Raw genomic sequence first — 18,433 nt, 5'->3', positions numbered from 1 at the left:
ACTTTACTTTATTTTATAAACATCAACAGGCTTAACATGTTTGCCCTAATGACCGAGAATTAATTATTAAATAATAAAACTAATAATAAAACTATAGAACTAAATATTAAACCATTATAACTACTTAATTATAACTACTTAAGAATAGCAGAATAGAGCGCTTTGAGGGACGAACGGGAAAGGTGATAATCAAAAGACGAACTACAAAGATTGAACACACGACACATACTGGTTACGGGTTCATTGTAGCCGTAATTTGTTCGAAATGGTGGAAGGTACAAGTAGTTACGGGTACGCAAATTGCGACGACTAATGTTAAAATTAATTAAGTATAGCAATTCGGGGCAATCGATATTTGATAAAATAATATCAGATACAAAAAGCGCTTTGGTAACATTCCTTCGAGAGCCCAATGAATCCAATCCTATGAGACTACAGCGATCCTCGTAGCTGGGCAGATTAAATGGGTCATTCCATGGCAGATTACGCAAGGAAAATCGAACAAATTTTCGCTGAATCGACTCAATACGTTGTACACTATTTTGGTAATATGGTGACCATACAACGCAAACATATTCTAGAACGGATCGAACCAATGCACAATATAGGGCCTTGATGCAATGTACATCTGTGAATTGCTTCGTGACACGGAAAATAAAGCCGAGGACTTTGGATGCTTTAGAAGTAATGTAAGCTATATGATCACAAAAGGTTAGTTTAGAGTCTAACATAACTCCAAGGTCTTTAATAATGTCCACACGTTTCAAAATTTCACCGTGCAGTCTATATTCAAAGCATATCAATGTGCGCTTTCGAGGAAACGAAATAACCGAACATTTGGATGGATTTAAAATCATTCTATTCGTTGCGCACCATTCAGCAAAAATATTCAGCTGCTCTTGCAGAAACTCCGCATCTCCAGTGGAATTCACACGGAAAAACAACTTGAAGTCATCGGCGTAGGAGAGCTTCAGGCACTTCAGACGAAAATTAATGTCATTAAGGTATAGCAGAAAAATATATGGGCCGAGGAGGCTCCCTTGCGGAACACCAGACGTTACACGAAAAGGAGAAGATATAGTGTCTCCAATTTTCACCGACATAATACGATCAGTGAGATATGACCGTAGCCAGAATAAGAAGCGACCTTTAAAACCAAGACGTTGAAGCTTAGCTACAGCGATGTTGTGGTTGATTTTGTCGAATGCTGCGGAGAAATCGATATACACCGCATCGATTTGCTGTCGCAGTTCAAGTGAACGAGCGATGTATGATGTGTACAGAAGAAGATTCGTGGGAGTCGGCCGTTTAGACACGAAACCATGTTGTTCCTCGACGATGTAATTGTTGCAAGCATGGGTGATAAAATCCAATACGATGATTTCGAATAGCTTGGGGATGGCACAAAGGCACGCGATTCCTCTATAATTTGTTACATCCTTCCTAGAGCCTTTTTTGAAGACAGGGAAAACAAAAGAATTTTTCCAAGCAGTCGGGAAAGTCCCACTCAGGATGGAGCGGTGGAACAAAATACTCAACGGTAGCGAGAGGCTACTGGAACACATCTTCAGTACGATAGATGGAATGCTGTCGGGTCCAGCATTCGTAGATTTCTTCAATCTAGAGCAGGCATCTTGTACAACATTACGATTAATCGTAGGGCAGGCTCCGACCGATGGCAGGCTGGGTACATTTTTAACGGTTGCAGAGACTTGATCACTATCAAGACATTCACTGACAAAAACACCACTGAATTGCTTACGAAACAACTCGCAAATGCTTTCACTGGTGGAAGCTTCAGTATCGTTACGTGTCATCACGGGATACAATAGGATGCATTCTTAAGTGATAATAAAATACGTAATAAATAATACCTACTGTTTTTTGTTTGCCTGTGGAGAGCTTATGTTAATTTAGGAGTGTTTTTGGGCTCATTCGTGGTTGGGGACTATACAATCGATCATTCAGTGTTCGCTTTAACTAGCAAGCAGTTAGCAGTTACTCTGATCAGAGATGCCAACCTTCCTGATTTTTCAGGATTTCCCAGACTTTTTAGTACGTTCCCTGATATCCTGACGAACACTCAATTTATCCTGATTTTCCTGAAATGATCCTGATTTTCCCTGATTTTTGTACTCTGTACATTATTTGTAATAAATGTACTGGCTTGCATGCCAAGTTTTCTGTCATGATTGTTCTCCGGTTCGCATTTGTATATGTCTTACATTAAATTATACTTTGTACTTAACCTTTTTTATCTCTACCTTCAATTGTTTCGTGGCTTCCCAAAACAGTGCTAGAAATTTTCAAATTTTCATTGCTTTATTGAGGATAATGTGTATGTAGATGTATCCCCAGTGTTATTGATGTAGGAATACGTTTCAGAGTGTAAAATTACTCAAGAGAAAAATTGAATTGAAATTGAATTCACAGTCAATATAAAAAGATATTATATGTAATTTGTTCGTCTGATTCAAAGTAGAATAAACTTTAATGATGGGACTATGGTAAATATATCTATAACCGCACTAAATATCATAAAAATTAGGGAAAAATCAACAAGTCTTCCACTGCTGGTATGCTTTCCTCGTTTGTTGAGTTAAGATTTATTCCAAGCATGGATTATGAATACAGTGTAAATTTAAATATTGTTTTTTCTGTAATTGTGTGTAGTGATGCTGCATGTTTTTCGGAAAAAATATAAACGATCAAAATGTCAGGCAAAACACTAGCATTTCCGCTTATGCGAGTATTTATACCATGCTTATTAATTCTTTTACATATCATGTCTTCGCCCGAAGAAAAATATACTCTATTTGTGGTGGGATTTGGAATGGATTCTGTATTAAGAGCAACTACCAAGCAACCTGTTTCTCACATGTATGGCTCGCAGCAGTTTTCGACAAGGAAGCAAACATGTTCTGGAAGGATAGAATATTTAAGCTGAGTGAAAGATGGAGAAAAATTGGAAAAACAGAACTTTGATCGAAAATGATGTTTTTGTTTTCCCAAAAATCGACATTAACTTTTCGGACAACCCAATATGAGCTATCCTGATTTATCCTGATTTTTATTTTCATTCTTCCTGATTTTTTCAAATTATGGTTGGCAACCCTGACTCTGATGTCACACACATCGAAAAAAAACCTTTTTGGAAAACAATCCTTTAGTGATTGCGAGTTAATATGATTTTGTAGAGATGGACATTGGACTAAAAGTATTTAACTCCAATGGAGTCCAATTGTGCCCCATAAAATTGTGCTTCCCGTGGCAGTCACACGGGTTGACCACATTCGAATTGCTTCATGCATAAGGAATCGATTCTGAGCGGGGAATGTTAAAATGTCGACTGAAGCCTCTTCGTTTTCAAATCACTGACCGATTGCTTTTTGACGTAGAACCACGTCTTTCATTACGGGTGCTAAATCAGAAAACAGGTCACGTTTTTATGAAATAAAGTTAACGTTAATAACTATTTTTGCTGTGAACGGACTTTGGCCATTTTCATATCAATCGAATCCGAAATTCCCTTGTTTTTTTTGCTATTTGTTTAATATGCTATACATTACAATCCCACAGTCAATATATGGTGTATATGGTGAAAATTGGAAGCATTCTCATTTCCTCATACATTTGTTCTGTCCATTTGTGTGCCTTCCCGAACCGAGCTGTCAATAACGAGCAACGAAGGGGAAGTCGTAAGATGTAAAGTCTCCGTGAACAAAAGAAAAGAAGAAGAACGAAGGGAAATATTTGCCTAGAGTATAAACAGTGGATCTCGCTGAAGGAAAACTTTCATTCTTCGTGACTAAATCGACTGAACAACATTGTTGCTGGGCGAGCTGGATGGCGAGGGATCGAATGCCTCAAGGCAATAGGGGTGAAGGAGTAATATGATGGATAACATTTTCCAAGGGCCTTTTTGAAGGTTAGAGGCGAATAAACTGAAGAAGTTTAAAGTCTCGAGGAAGGAAGGAAGGCAAACTTTCAGTATCGTTCTGTATTCAAAGCAATGAATATCGCTTGTTCTTCCTTGTTTTGCGTCATCACATGTCTTCGTTTGAGCTGTGGACGCGACCAAATCACCCACTCGTCAATGTCTCTGGCATTGCAATCGTTGCATTAAACTCACGCCACTGCATTAAGGTTCTGAGCTACACAATTGTGTGGGGAATCAACAAGCTAGGCTATCAGCTCACCAAGAAATTAATGTTCTGGAATTTTGTCAGTGATTTGGTTTCGCATGACGGTAGGAAAACTCTCCACAAAGGATGAGAGCTAAGCAAATCTAGACTGGTTATATAAACAGAAAGAGAAGAGCGCAAAACGGAGATAAGTGTGTGTATATTTAGTTCCTTCAAGCCATCGATATATGGATATTTGTGTGCGTACGTGCGTGCTTCATAACCCGTACGTAAAAATAGTGCATCTTCGCTACGCTGAAACCCCATTTGTATCTGCTCCCGTGTGCATTGGCCCTGTAACGATGCAACAATCGCCTAATTTTATGCTATGATTGACGTTTGTTTTGTGTTGCAAATTATGCAGTCGTAATGATAAATATAAACAAGGAGGGGAGATAGCGGCAGGGAAATATTTACGCTAGGGTATTGGTAATGAATCTCTACTGAGGCAAATATTCAGCCTTTTTCCAAGCAGTTAACATTGTTTGTTTTCTGTCATCAATGCATTGAACTGACGCTATGGTGAATCAGGTGTTAAGGTTGTGCACCAAAAATTATTTGGGGAATACCAAGTTATTCAATAAGTTATATTAAGTTATTAATTTATTTGGGCTCGCGTGCCAGTCGCAAAACTGCTTTGATCATAATGAAGCAGTGCTACTCTTTTCGAGTTTGTTGAGATTAACAGATAGAGTTTATTTCGTTTATTTAGTCACCAAGAAAGTAAATGTCGTTCTGGAATTTTGTATGTGATTTGGTTTCGCTTGCCAGTAGCAAAACTTTCTCCACTAAGGATGACAGCTGCGCTTATCTCTAGCATGTATTGTTCTGCGAGCACAAAAATCAATCATCAAACAATTAACGTCAAATGATTCTACAATAAAAAAAACATTTCAGGGCGACCGAACCGGTAGAATGGTTATTTTAAAATTTTCCCAGCATTATAAAATAATATCCGCAGTTATAAACAAGCGACTTGAATTAAACTACAGCATAGTTCTACGTCAACAATGCGGTCGTGTCTTGAACACAACCTCCTATTATTTTTTTTTCATAAAATGCGTAGATGACGAAACCCCGACCAAATTATCATTGTAATTGAAAATAGGATCTCCAGACAAATACTGCGACATGGCTCTGGCCGCCCAGCCAAAGTGGTAAACAAACGGATTGGATATACTGATTTTGTAGTCCTGCGTCAACAATGCGGTCTTGGACACAAATCTCTATGTATTTTTTGAGAACACTTTACACCTCAGTAACAAAAAAGAATCCTTTTTATGTTGAAGAATTCTAATTGAATTATCAAAATCAACAGCATTTTTCACTGCAGATGCAGCATCTCCTTATAAAAGGACAATAAATGTTCGAAAGATTACTAATCGTTGAAAACCAGAACAACATTACAATTTTTTTTCCTTTATACTCAAAATACGGTACAAACTGATAAAAAGACGGAACAATCCAAAATGGTTGAAAAAACGGTACTTTCCCATTATTGTGCGATTCACATAGCACGTTACGGAGAAGAACGTCTACGTTCCGTCAACGTCTCCACCAATTCACACATGCAGTCAATGCTTCCATTCCAGCACCGTCACGTCAAATGCCAAACGAATGATTCAATTCATTCATGGTGTCGCCACTTACAATAATTTTGAATTGCAATGCACTCTTTCAAATCAGCATGCCTAAAATCAGTTTCGAATTTTGGAAAATTCAATGAGAATCATTGAATTCAATTATTTAAATGTTTAAACCCCGTAGTCCGACCCTTATTCAACAATAATAATAAATAGAATAATTCTCGCGTAACTTTTGAAAAGGTCCTATGTAACAAATGTAAACAAATCGAGTTAATGGATGCACGCTATTAGTTTTCAATCATTGAATGTAATACAAAAACAATCGTTCACGTATCTATCTTCTTCATCTTTTTGTCGCCGATACAAAAAATATCCAATGTACAGATTCGAATTTTAAGCACCCGGCTGTTACTTCGGACGCCACTTTCCTCCGACGCTCGAGACGTCCGAAGTAACAAAGCAGTCAAAACAACTCGCAGTCGTACTTCGGTCGTTTTGGAATTTGTTTCTTACAGGTGTTGTTATCGATTTCAGTGCAATTCAACGAGTGATAACAATAATAATCAGTCTTTAGAACGAAATGCTGATATTTGGATTGTTGTTTATTAGTTAGTTTCAAATTTTTATAGTGCAACGTAATATGTCCAATGTGCAAACGCGGGCAGTCAAAACGTCCAATGTAACATTTTTCGCTCCGAGGCTTCAACCTTAATCTCAAATCACGGAACAATAGTTACGATTGGTTTTACGAAGTTATTCTTGACAGCTAGTGGTGAAAACAGTGATAAAGATTGATAGTTTTTAAGACAATTCGCGAAATAATGTTCGGGTCTTCAACTACGTTTTACTCGAGTTGACGAAAATGTTACATTGGACCTTTTCAAAAGTTACGCGAGAATTCTCTCAACTAGTCGCGAATGATTTTCACTCTGGAATTTGGAGCTAAGAGATATGTTGGCATAAAAAGTACAGTAAGTTACTTATAATGGGATATGCTGAGGCACCACTCAGTGTCGCATTGGAGTCGATTTTGACCAGTAATTGGACATTCGCGACTGGTGGCGACTTTCAATGTGGGGCCATAATTTGGGCCCCGAAATCAATATTTACAGAAATGTCCAATTAGAGGTAAAAATGTCTAATTAAACGTATTGCAACACAGATCGGTTCGATTAGTTTAATGTCGATTTAGATGTAAATTACTGTACAACCAAATCAAAACAAAAGCCGAGACATAAAGCCCAGACAAAAACCAAACGAGCCGTCCGTCTCCGTCAATTATTCTTTTCTACAAATCCTGCCGGTCGTTTTCGTTGAACGTATGCTTACAGGTCGTTACGTTGCTGGTGTATGTGAATGTTTTCATGGGAATTGCATGGTAGAATCATTGACGTATCGTGACGTGACGGGACGTGAACGTGACGTGTATGTTGTATGTGAATCGCACTTAAAACGGTACGTTTGGCTAGCCTATGAATAGTAAAATTCGTGGATTATTCTTTTGAATGATGTTTTTGGGAGCGTTGGAGATGTAATTTTGCTAATAAGTATGGAAAAACTGCTTAGATATACGATAAGTTATTTAAATTGACAGTCTTTGATGTAGTCCGACGTAACTCCGGTTATGTCCCCGACATTACCCAACCGTCTTTTTAAGATGATGTTCATATTTATGAATCAAAGAAGCGGTCTTGTCAATTTTTTTTAGCACGTAGGTATTCAAAATTTTAGCGATGAACCTAGGGAATGTTTTTTTGCTCTGGTGAAGGCGATATTTCGAATTCTCTTAACAATTACTGAAACAAAAATTTTCGTCAAACAGCGGATGATTGAGTACGCAGTTATATCTGCCTGTGTATGTGTGTAGACTCGGAAAATACCTCATATATCCGACTACAGAACCGGGATAACATTAATAGAGATACTCGACAGAAACCGAGACGGTCTCAAAAGGATCAGAGCTCTTTGATAATCTTTTGTTGTTGTGTCCCGGTTCTAAGTAAATGAGATTCTCGCGGCCTCACTGCACATGATTCTTCTATCCTTGTCATCCGGAATTTTATCACTAGGAGAGGCGTCCTAGCGCAGCAGCAGGTGATTCATAATAATCTAAAGCTGATATATTCTAAGTAATAATAAGCTAATTAATTTTATAATCTTATTGCTGGGAGGGAGCTTGTGTGTGTTAGGAGTGTGTTTGGACTTATTGGAGATGGTAATGATGTTTTGAATTATAGAGGCTTTATACTTTCTCAGCTCATTCGCCTCTAGCCTTGAGAATGGTCAATTTTGAAAACTGAACTCTCGGTTGCTTGCTTGTTAGAGGCTTTAAACTGTGCAGTTTATTCACCTCTATAAACCTAGGCCTTGAGATTGGCCATTTAGAAAGCCTCGTTGCCGTTTGGAAGCTATCTTGATGACTGATGAATCGTGAATGACTTATCGGTGACTTTTTTCAATCGATCATTCAATTTTCGTTCAGCATTGTTTCCGAGTGAAAAATGATGTCAAACTGCAATGCATTTCAAGATTTTTATAGAAAAATTTTAAAATCCGGCCAATTGGTATTCACTACATTGAACCGTCTCTTTTGAAAGTAGTATTTGATTCTTTTACCTTCAGTATTTCTTTGACAATCGTATAATCTCTTCTAAAATTGACCAATTGACAAGTTAATGATAACTTTCTTCGGATAGGTTTTAAGGCAGACACATGTTTCAGTAACGCAGTTTATGCAGTTTGAAAGCTGTAAACATATTCGTTAACATGTCAATTATTTGTTCATAAATTCAATCAATCAAATGTCCAGCTTCGTCCGTCTTGGGCAGCCGATCTCCAGTCACCTCATACACCAGCGGATCATGCATTCTCTTCCACCGCGCATATCCACCGAGTGCAAGGCCTACCACGAAGTCGACGGCCTCTTCCTGGTTCTCAGCTGAAGATAGTTTTGGCGGCTTTCTCGTCAGGCATTCTGGCTGCATGTCCAGCCCACTGCAGCCTGCCACGCTGTATTACCTTCACTATATCAGCATGTTTGTATACCTGGTTCAACTCGTGATTCATGCGCATGTGGCGCATCCATCTTCCAATTTACCGGCCAAGTATCGATCGCAGAACTTTACGCTTAAAAACTCCGAGCACTCGTCGGTCAGCTTCCTTCAGGGTCCGAAAAGTGCTAGTTTTGTGTGAGTTTGCAAACTACGGTACCTTAGCTGGTTACGTAGTCCGTAGAAGGAACTGTTCGCCGCTGCAACTGGTCGTTTCGCTTCACGGCTCATATCATTGTCACAAGTCACAAGCGTACCAAGATAAACGAATTCATCAACCAACTCAAAACGTTCCCCATCAATCTCCACTTCAGTACCTACACCACCGGAACCTCCACGCTCCCTGCCAGTTGCCATGTACTTTGTTTTGGCAGAGTTGGTGATAAGCCCCAACCTCGCCGCTTCCCTCTTAAAAGGCCTGAAGGCCTCCTCCACGGCCCTACGGTCGATACCGATGATATCAATGTCGTCCGCAAAACCAAGGAGCATGCGCGATTTCGTGATGATCGTACCGTTTCTTTGTACGTTTGCTCGTTGTACTGCTCCTTCAAGGGCTATGTTGAACAGTAAGTTGGAAAGCGCACCCCCCCTTGCTTCAGTCCATCTAACGTTACGTACAAACGCGGTTGATGTCTCGCCAGCTATCCGCACGCATTACTTCGATCCTTCTAGTGTCATACGACTCAGCTTAATTAGTTTCGTCGGAAAACCGTGTACCAGCATAAACTACCACAACTCGTTTCTTTTTTTTCCCCGAGTCGTATGCCGACTTAAAATCTACAAACAGATGGTGAGTCTGCGAATTATACTCCCGGAACTAGTCGAGGATCTGTCGCAGGGTGAACATTTGATCCGTTGTGGAACGCCCCTGTCGAAAACCAGCATGATATTTGTCGACGAAGAATTCCATTAGCGATCTCAATCTGAAGAACAGGATACGGGAGAGCACATTGTATGCGGAGTTGAGATGTTACAATCGAGCCGATTGTAAGAAGGGCCTTGTAGATTGGGCATATGAGGCCTTCCAAACAGTCGTTCGGCATTTGTTCATCCGCCCAGATCCTCAATATGATCTGGTGTATCGCATCGTACAGCCGCTCGCTTCTCGGTTTTAGAAGTACGGCCGGGATACCATCCTTCCCAGCGGCCTTGCCGTTTTTCAGCTCACTGATCGCCTTTTTAACCTCCTCATATGTTGGTGGCTCCAAAGCTTGTTTGTCATTCATAATCCTCATCCTGTTTTGCTCATCTTTCTCTTCACCGTTCAATAGCGCCTGAAAGTGCTCCTTCCACCTGGCTGCAACCATCGGTTTCTCAGTAAGCAGGTTGCCTTCCTTGTCATCACCGGTGCAGGAAAATTCCTGCTTCTGACTCTGTTGACTGTTCTATAGAAACTCCGCACGTCGTTTCTAGCAAAGTTGTTTCTGCGCTGGCGAGCCTGCTCCTCGTACTCGACAGCTCTTGCCTCCCTGTAATTCTCTGTTCTGACGTGTAGCCGCAGTGAGCATGCGGCTCCTGGCACGGTTCTTCTCGTCTGTCGCTCTCTGGCACTCGGCATCAAACCAGCCGTTACGCTGTCTTCCCCGCGTCGTACCTACCACCTCTCTCGCAGTCGTTTCAATGGTACAGTGAAGGGAACTCTTCTTCTTCTTCTTATATGGCACTAACGTTCCTAGAGGAACTCCGCCGTCTCAACGTAGTATTACTTGCGTCATTTTCATTAGTACTTAGTTGAGATTTCTATGCCAAATAACACGCCATGAATGCATTCTGAGTGGCAAGCTCTAGAATACGCGTGACCACAGTGCAAGTCAGAGGAAATTTCTTTGAAGAAAAATTTCCCCGACCAGAACGGGAATCGAACCCGAACCCCCGGCATGTTAGGTTTGACGCTAACCACTCGGCCACGGGAGCACAAAGGGAACTCTACAGCCCATTTATATCCTGTTCCTCCTGCTGTTCTGCGATCCGTTGATCCAGCTCTCTGTGCGGGATTTCAACACGTTCCACAACTGTGCGCGGATTCTAAAACGACGAGATAATGCTCAGAGTCAATGTTTGGTCCGCGAAAAGACCTAGCATCAGTAACATCCGAGAAGTGCTGACCGTCAATCAGTGTGTGATCGATCCGGGAGCAGTTTTCTCCATTTGGATGCCTCCAGGTATGTTTCCGAATATTCAAACGTGGAAAATAGGAGCTACAGATGGCCATTTCTCTGGCCGCGGCAAAGTTTATCAGTCTCAGGCCGTTTTCATTTGGTTGACGAGTGAAGGCTGTGCCTCCCAATGACCGGACGGAAGAATTTCTCCCTCCCAACCTGTGCGTTTGCATCTCCGATGACAACTTTTACGTCGTGTTTTGGGCACTCGCCATAGGTTCGTTCTAGTTTTTCGTAGAAATCATCTTTGACGTCATCTCCTTCGTCATGATGGTGAGGGCTGCACCGATCTACACATCCAGGTTAGCTGCGGTCTTCCGAATCGAGCGGTTCATTTTTTGACGAACCCGCTTCCTCACCACCTTGATGACTGCTGGTGTCCTCGCCGAACGCGGCCGCCCGGATCTCGCACGGTGTTTGGTCGAACACGTTTCCCGGTATCGACAATGCGTGGTATAGATGAAATTCCGCTTCACCCCTTGGGATTTCAACCGCCGGAATATGTCGCCAGGTCCCTCACATTTCGCAAACCACTTTACTACGACGTCGCGGTACATCTTCATCGGTCGCGGTAAACAAACAACAAATGACAGCAAGTCAACACCGTGCGCGTCGGCTAACCCATATATGAGGCTAAAGCTGCCACCAATACCGATACACAGAATGCACATGGTGCGCACCTACACAACGATGAAATGTGTTCGATTCGATGGAATTGAGCTTTTTGACCTTATTGACCTTGTAGTATTAAATTTTGTTATTATTAAATTGTTAGTCTTAGCTATACAGCCAATAAGTTTTATTTTAAGGTGAAATTTAATTCTGTAAACGTTAGATGAAAAGTAATTCAGTCTGATAGACAGACGATATATTTCGATTGTCCTAGCAAATGGCCATTTCCTGTTTCGTTCGAGCTGACTTGTGTTCGAACATCTTACGCGCGAAATGATCGAAACAGGGAATGACAAATTTGAACTCCATCGAAATAACACTTTCGAACGAGATTTAAATCCGTCGAAACACAGAATCGGGGTAAGCATTACAACTTGAGTGGTTAGTGGTAGTTCTGATTTTATGCAACTGGTATGCAAACAAAGGGAAGTCGGAAAAACCGTACGTTTGTTACTTCGAAAATTATTATGTAGATGACATCAACCATAATTTGACTTGGTAATTCTATTTTCCGTAGATCACTATGAATATAATTATGAGTTATTTGCATACCACTTCATTTATCCTACAATACAAAATAAAGGAAAATAAAGGAATTGCGAAGATCCTATTCACGCTTTACGTACGCACGACCGACGAACTTTGCTAGTTGTTATACCATAACTATCGGAGTGCATTATACCAGTCACTCGGATAGCTCTGCGCCGACAATGACGAGATCAATCTCATTCTCAAACAACACAACACCCCACTATGTCTAAAAAGGAAACAAGAATCCCAACCGTTAATCTGTCAAAGAAATGACTGTTTAAATTTATAATGAGGAGCCCCACAAGGCTGAGGTCGGTTCAATCTGACTCATCCTCATTGGCGATTTTTTTCTTACAACACGCTGCTACATCGTGGATTCGCTCGCTCGGATGTGTGCGAATCTAGACCCCGGGTACCAAATTGGAAGAAAATTACTGAAACCGGTCTTCCATCTGCCCAGCCTCCAAAATAGGAGAGTAGAGCACGTGCTGCCGCCGCTGTGAGAGAAGGCACGAGATACATTTGTTGTGATTTTGTGGAGATGTTCGATTGGCGTTGTAATAAAAAAATGTTTATGGAATTAAATTTGTTTTTTGTCAATCCAGTCGGTTATAAATTACTAATGTGTGACTTCTTGCCCCAATTCTACTTTATTGGTGACTAATGTGTTCGCTTAAATTGATTCGATATATAACAAATCTGCGAGTGTAGAGATACAGAAATTACAACAAGGTGAAGCTCAGCTCAGAGGTGTGTTCGACTCGTAGTAGCAGTGAAGTCATCGTGCATATTTGGCACAAATGTTCTTTGTGACCTTTTACGCGTGTTGCCCTTTCTCTTTATAAAACTGCCATCAAGTCGTCGACTTGAGCCAACAATGTTCACTTCAAATCATTTACCCTGTTTTTTTCATCTTCTTCAAACTCCCCTCCCTCCGTTGACAGCATGCGACATTTTAAAGCAATTTAATTGTCTCTTCAAATGCAATTAGATAAATATAATTATACAAACGCGAAATCATCATTACCAGTAGCGTCATTAGTTCGATTGACACGCATAATATGTTTTCTCTGCATACCATTTCTGAGGATGGCGGTTGCAGTAGAGAAAAATCGTACAGAAAAATGTTATTATGTTTCCGTACATGGCGGTGTTATTACGCCTCAATAATTGGGTTTAAGCGAAACAGAATTTCACTATCACCTTTGTGATGCAACAGCTAATTAGACAGTGACTTTATCTTCTGCACAACACTGGAAATAACCCTTGCAAGGGGAATAACCCTTCAGTCAGTTCAACTTCATGGTCACCGTTTATCAAGATTTACGGCAGACTTGTTCTATCTTATCTGTACCCGAGCGGTTGCGCATTGGTTCTTGTTCTTAACATTAGTGGATATGTTTAAAGTTCGGTATCACGTATTTTCGCCTGTACTTCGAGACGTGCGACCTTGTGTCTGTGTTTAGATTTGCGATGGGACTTGAATACAAATCCGCCACATTCCATCCCAAGTCACCTATTGGCGGGTAGCTGCCACTAAAAGCCATTCAATTGTTTTTTTTCGCTCTCTGTCTAAAGTATTGTGAACATAAATCTTGCATGCATAAATCCGGTGTTCCCGATTGATTTTGTGCGCCAATCAATGAGTTCACACGTATTTCATCGAATATCCACAACTTATTGATCGATGCTGTATGTAAAAATCGGATAACTGATTCGTTGGAATGCGCAATTGTTTTATGGAAGCGTATGGTAGCCTATGGCGATTGGTAAATTATACCCTACGAACAGCATCACAATGGTGCGATGACTTATCGTATTCAGAAGGTATTCCCGGTAATTAATGTCTGTTCGCGATGGGTAGATATGTGTAAAGTGCACAAACAAGTCATTTTATCGTGCTTGTTATATAAACGCATAATGCGTTGAATTAGATCTGCTGGATGTGAATCAATCTATGAATCCATGTTGTTTCCCATCAAACTATTTGTTGTTATCATAGGAAACTGAATAAAACACATAAGGTTAGTCCGATCATTTCAGAAGGCTCACTAGTATTATTGCTTACACGTGTACAGTGACCGTCATATTCGATTTCAAATTTTGAATTATAATGTGTATTTTTCAAGCAATGATCAATTTTTTTGTATTTCAACGATTGTTTAAACATTTTAAATCTCATCTTTCTTACACTCGGTTCGATTCAATGAAAATCACATGTTTTCTGAAAAGGCGAACCAGCCCAGGAGGTAGAAAGCCTCTTAAATATAGAATTAAAAAAAAAATTTTTTCTGACAAATTGATAGAAAACGGTATGACAAAAGTGTTTAAAAACTCAAACTGATGGTCGCAGAGGCTCAAGGCTCCTACAGAAGAACTGTCAGAACACCGATGGTTCAACAGTCCTACACCATCACATTGTCACAGCTGTCGTTCCTACAAACCATTTTTCACTTTCGCAATTTTTGCTCAATAATTCAATTTTTGACTCTTAGGTCCAGGAAATATTTCCCTACAACTGATTGGTCTTGTTTAAGTGTTTCTGAGCAAATTTCAAGCACTTCTGTATATTTGAGCCTGCTCTTGTACCTATCATCATCTAATCTACGACGAATTGTTAGTCAGAAATAGGCAACAAATAGGCCTTGTCACAATTCCAGAAACTATTTCCGCTATTTTTCGCTTTAATACGTTACATAAATAATCTTGTACAAACAAATTTCGGATTTGTAAACCATAATTTCAACGCATTTATAATGGCGTATTTTATTCCAATTCAACATTGCACAGACAAGTGTAACGAATGCGAACATTCTAAATACAACAAGCGATCAATGGTATTGAGCATTGAATAATCACACTGAAAAAATAAAACGTTACGGATTGTTACGGAGTTACGGATACAATTCGCTCGTTTATCACTGCGAATGTTATTTTAGAGGGCATCGAAATTTCAGTTCTAGCTCCACAGTAGAATGTTACGGTGGCCCTGAGAAGAGCGGACAGCTTACGTGATTTTGTAGAAGTGGGTGCAGATGGTAGGCTCATGATTCATTCTGCAACCGCGAGAACAATATACAAGCTGGTCATATTTAACAGTTTGTTTCCTTAGGCCAACGCATGTACTGTCTCTGAGTCTGCAACGCGAACGTTATATATATTTTTCTTTGTATTATATTGGCTTCAAACTTCAGTGTTCTGTAATATTGAAAAAGGCCTAGTATATGATCAAAACCAATTCCAGCTTTTCGGCTGGAGACATCAGGATTGTGTTGTACAGGTATAAAATTAAATTACCATTGACTAAACAACCAGAGCTCTTGCGATCTGTGTTTTACTGCCCCTTACTATAATCACGACCAGTGTTGCCACACGTACAGATTCATCTGGAAAGGTACAGATTTTTTCGTTATTTTTGGTACATATGCTGTACGGTACAGAGTACAGATTTTCGTTAGAAAGTACAGATTGGTACAGATTTTTTCCGCGGGTGAAATTTCTTACATTTGAATAAAGCTACATTAAGGTACATGATGACTTTTACGCCGCAGTATCGCTTGGTGCGGCAGCTCGAAACTTTTAATAAATGATAAGTATGCAATCTAGATTCAGAAAAAAAACTATGTATCATCAACTATGCATAATCAAACACATATATGACGAATGAAATGTGAATGTGGTATTTGTAGTAAATAAATGAGTATTTTTTATGCTAATAATATGGATATTTCCCAAAAACGAATATTTTCGATGGTACAGTTTTTTGGGAGAAAAAGTACAGATGAGATAGATTTTTAACCCCTCTGGTACAGATTAAAATGTGGTAACACTGATCACGACATTGCTTGATAAATGCCCAATTGCTGCTTTCAAATGACGGCATGCGATGCGAATATCATTAAAGTGGATTTATTCCAACACGGTACGGTAAAACATTTTTGGATTTATTCCAACGCGGCTTATAAAATAAATATTGCACTCGAAAAAATGCAACATTTTCTTTGTGTATAACTTTTTATTACGTGGGCAAAAGTTGATGAAATTTAGCCTAAACTAGTTTAGACTGCAATGTTCACATGTGCACAATTTTCGTCACAATCTGTCAAAAGGTTATCGAAATGGCTTCCAAGCAAGAAGTGCTTCGATAAAAATTACCATAGGTGGATCGCGATATAGTTGGGAATCGACTGTTCGACCATGTCCCGTGTGGAAAAATTGTTCAAGGAAACCCAGACGACTCAGCGACGAGCTGGCAGCGGAAGTGAACCGAAGACAACCAACCCTGTGAAGGCAAGCAAGGTGAGGGACAACTTCAAACGTAATTCGAACCTTTCGATACGAGACATGGCCAAGTAGGTGAATTCTTCCGTCTGGTTCGTCCAGCAGACAATGAAAATTTATTTCCTGAGAGTTTCGAAAATATTCGACCTGAAATTAATTTTTGGTGATCATTTTTGTTCGTTGCATTTTTTCGAGAACGATCTTTAAGTCTATACTTTGGTATATTCACCAATTTTGAGATTATAAATAACTATACGAATTTAAATTGGATCGTTGTTAACGCCAGCGAATTGAGAACAAATGCTATCTGGCGTAGTGGTAACATCCGTACCTTTCGCACTAAAGGCGACGAGTTCAATTCTCACTCCCGACATTCTTCCAAATTTCCGTTTGCTTACCAAATTGTAACTTTGCTTACCAAATTGTAACTGTATATATTACCTTCGAAAAGTAGTACAAGCATTTCTCGAGTTGTGTTTGTAATTGGACAAATACCTAATTTAATACAACAAGACAAATACGAACCTTTGCTTCATAGTAGGGGCAAAGGTGCGCATTTATTGAATTGAACTTCTGAGATAACTTATACCAAAAATAAATGCTTTATCATCAGAAGCGGGAGAAACATCACTACTAAAGAGTGTAGGCACCGTCCAGTAGGCAGCAGGGGGTGTTCTATGGTTTTTATGGGTGGAGAAGAGTGGGTGTTATGGTCGAACATGTGGAAATTTTTGAGAGGGAGGAGACTGACAATATAAGATATCCGAAAATGTCCATATAAACCTGATGCAGACTAAGTCAGTCCTGAAACTGACTGTTTGAATCAGTTTCTCCTTTCTTGAGCTAAATCGTGAGGAACGGACACCAAATCATTTTTATTTGAAACTCATTGTTGGAAAAAACAATATTTATTTGAAGTTCATTGTGAAAACATAAACATAAACGAAACATAACCGTTATTGAATTGAATGCATGGTGAAAATGAAAAAAAATATTTTTATGTAATTGTTTATTTTTATTCCTCATCTTGGATTTTTTTCTGAGGATTTAGACGCTTTGCCATGGAGCGCTGATGCTTCGTTGTGCTGTTGTGGGGTTCGAAGAGACAGACGATGGTTCCTCATGAAGCTAGACTCAAAATCTCTTCCTGCCAGTTTTACAACTTGGTTGAATTCGTGCTGGAGGTTGTTGGCTTCCGTAAAATCAAACGCCGTAAATCTTTGAGAGTCATAACATAGAAATTTTTGTCCAGTGCCCTGCAGTGGTCCGCCAGATCCTCAGACTGTTCACTCGTAAATACCTATCTGAACCGCTCTAGGTGCTCACTGACACATCCCAGCAGAAGTAGAAATGTCAATAAAAGAAGATTCAAATCGTAAATCAATTTCTGGTATGAGCCTCTTCCTCAGTGCTAATTCAGAAATATCGAGGTCTGCCACAATCCGATACTTCGAGACTCCCTCCCGAAGCCTCTGTCGGGCCATTTGAGCATTTCTGGAGTGCATTTCTTCAAATCAGCTTTCTTTTATGGGTCCTGTTAAAAACTTTGTTGAAAACATTTTATAAATTTCTTTCAGAGCAAAACGCTAGTGCAAACTTTTACCCCACAGCCTCTGCGCACCTGTGCCCCGCAAGTAATTTTTGAACTAATCGAATTTTTAAAAAAAGCTCTTGAACTTATTCACAAAAACGAATACGCACTATCATCTACTATAGAATGAAGATTTCGTTGACAGTGTAGTTTCGAACTTTCCAGTTATTTAAGGTAAGTAAATCGTCATCTCCAAAACTGGAAAAAATAGATCAAAACATCGTCTGAGCTGAGGATTTTTCACATAACATATGTCGAAACCAGAGATACCTTTTTTTCGTTTCTGAGTTATGATTTTTCAAAATTAACCGATGGTCCAAAAAATCATTTTCCAAAAATGCCTTTTTTTTGTTTTATTGCTCTTGAACTACTGAACCGA

At 39.7% G+C, this 18,433-nt stretch overlaps 2 protein-coding genes across 3 annotated transcripts in view; one reads left to right on the top strand and one right to left on the bottom strand.

Moving 5' to 3' along the window:
* LOC129778279 (aquaporin AQPAe.a) overlaps positions 1 to 18,433 on the bottom strand; it is a 282,805-nt gene that overhangs the window by 159,139 nt on the left and 105,233 nt on the right. The window lies entirely within an intron of this gene.
* LOC129778281 (aquaporin AQPAe.a) overlaps positions 1 to 18,433 on the top strand; it is a 158,946-nt gene that overhangs the window by 49,061 nt on the left and 91,452 nt on the right. The gene's annotated exons all lie outside the window — the stretch shown is intronic.

This window comes from Toxorhynchites rutilus, chromosome 3 (assembly GCF_029784135.1).
Source record: "Toxorhynchites rutilus septentrionalis strain SRP chromosome 3, ASM2978413v1, whole genome shotgun sequence".
Taxonomy (NCBI): Eukaryota; Metazoa; Arthropoda; class Insecta; order Diptera; family Culicidae; genus Toxorhynchites; species Toxorhynchites rutilus.
Note: the sequence above shows the minus strand (reverse complement) of the source record. Positions and strands in the feature narration are given on the sequence as shown.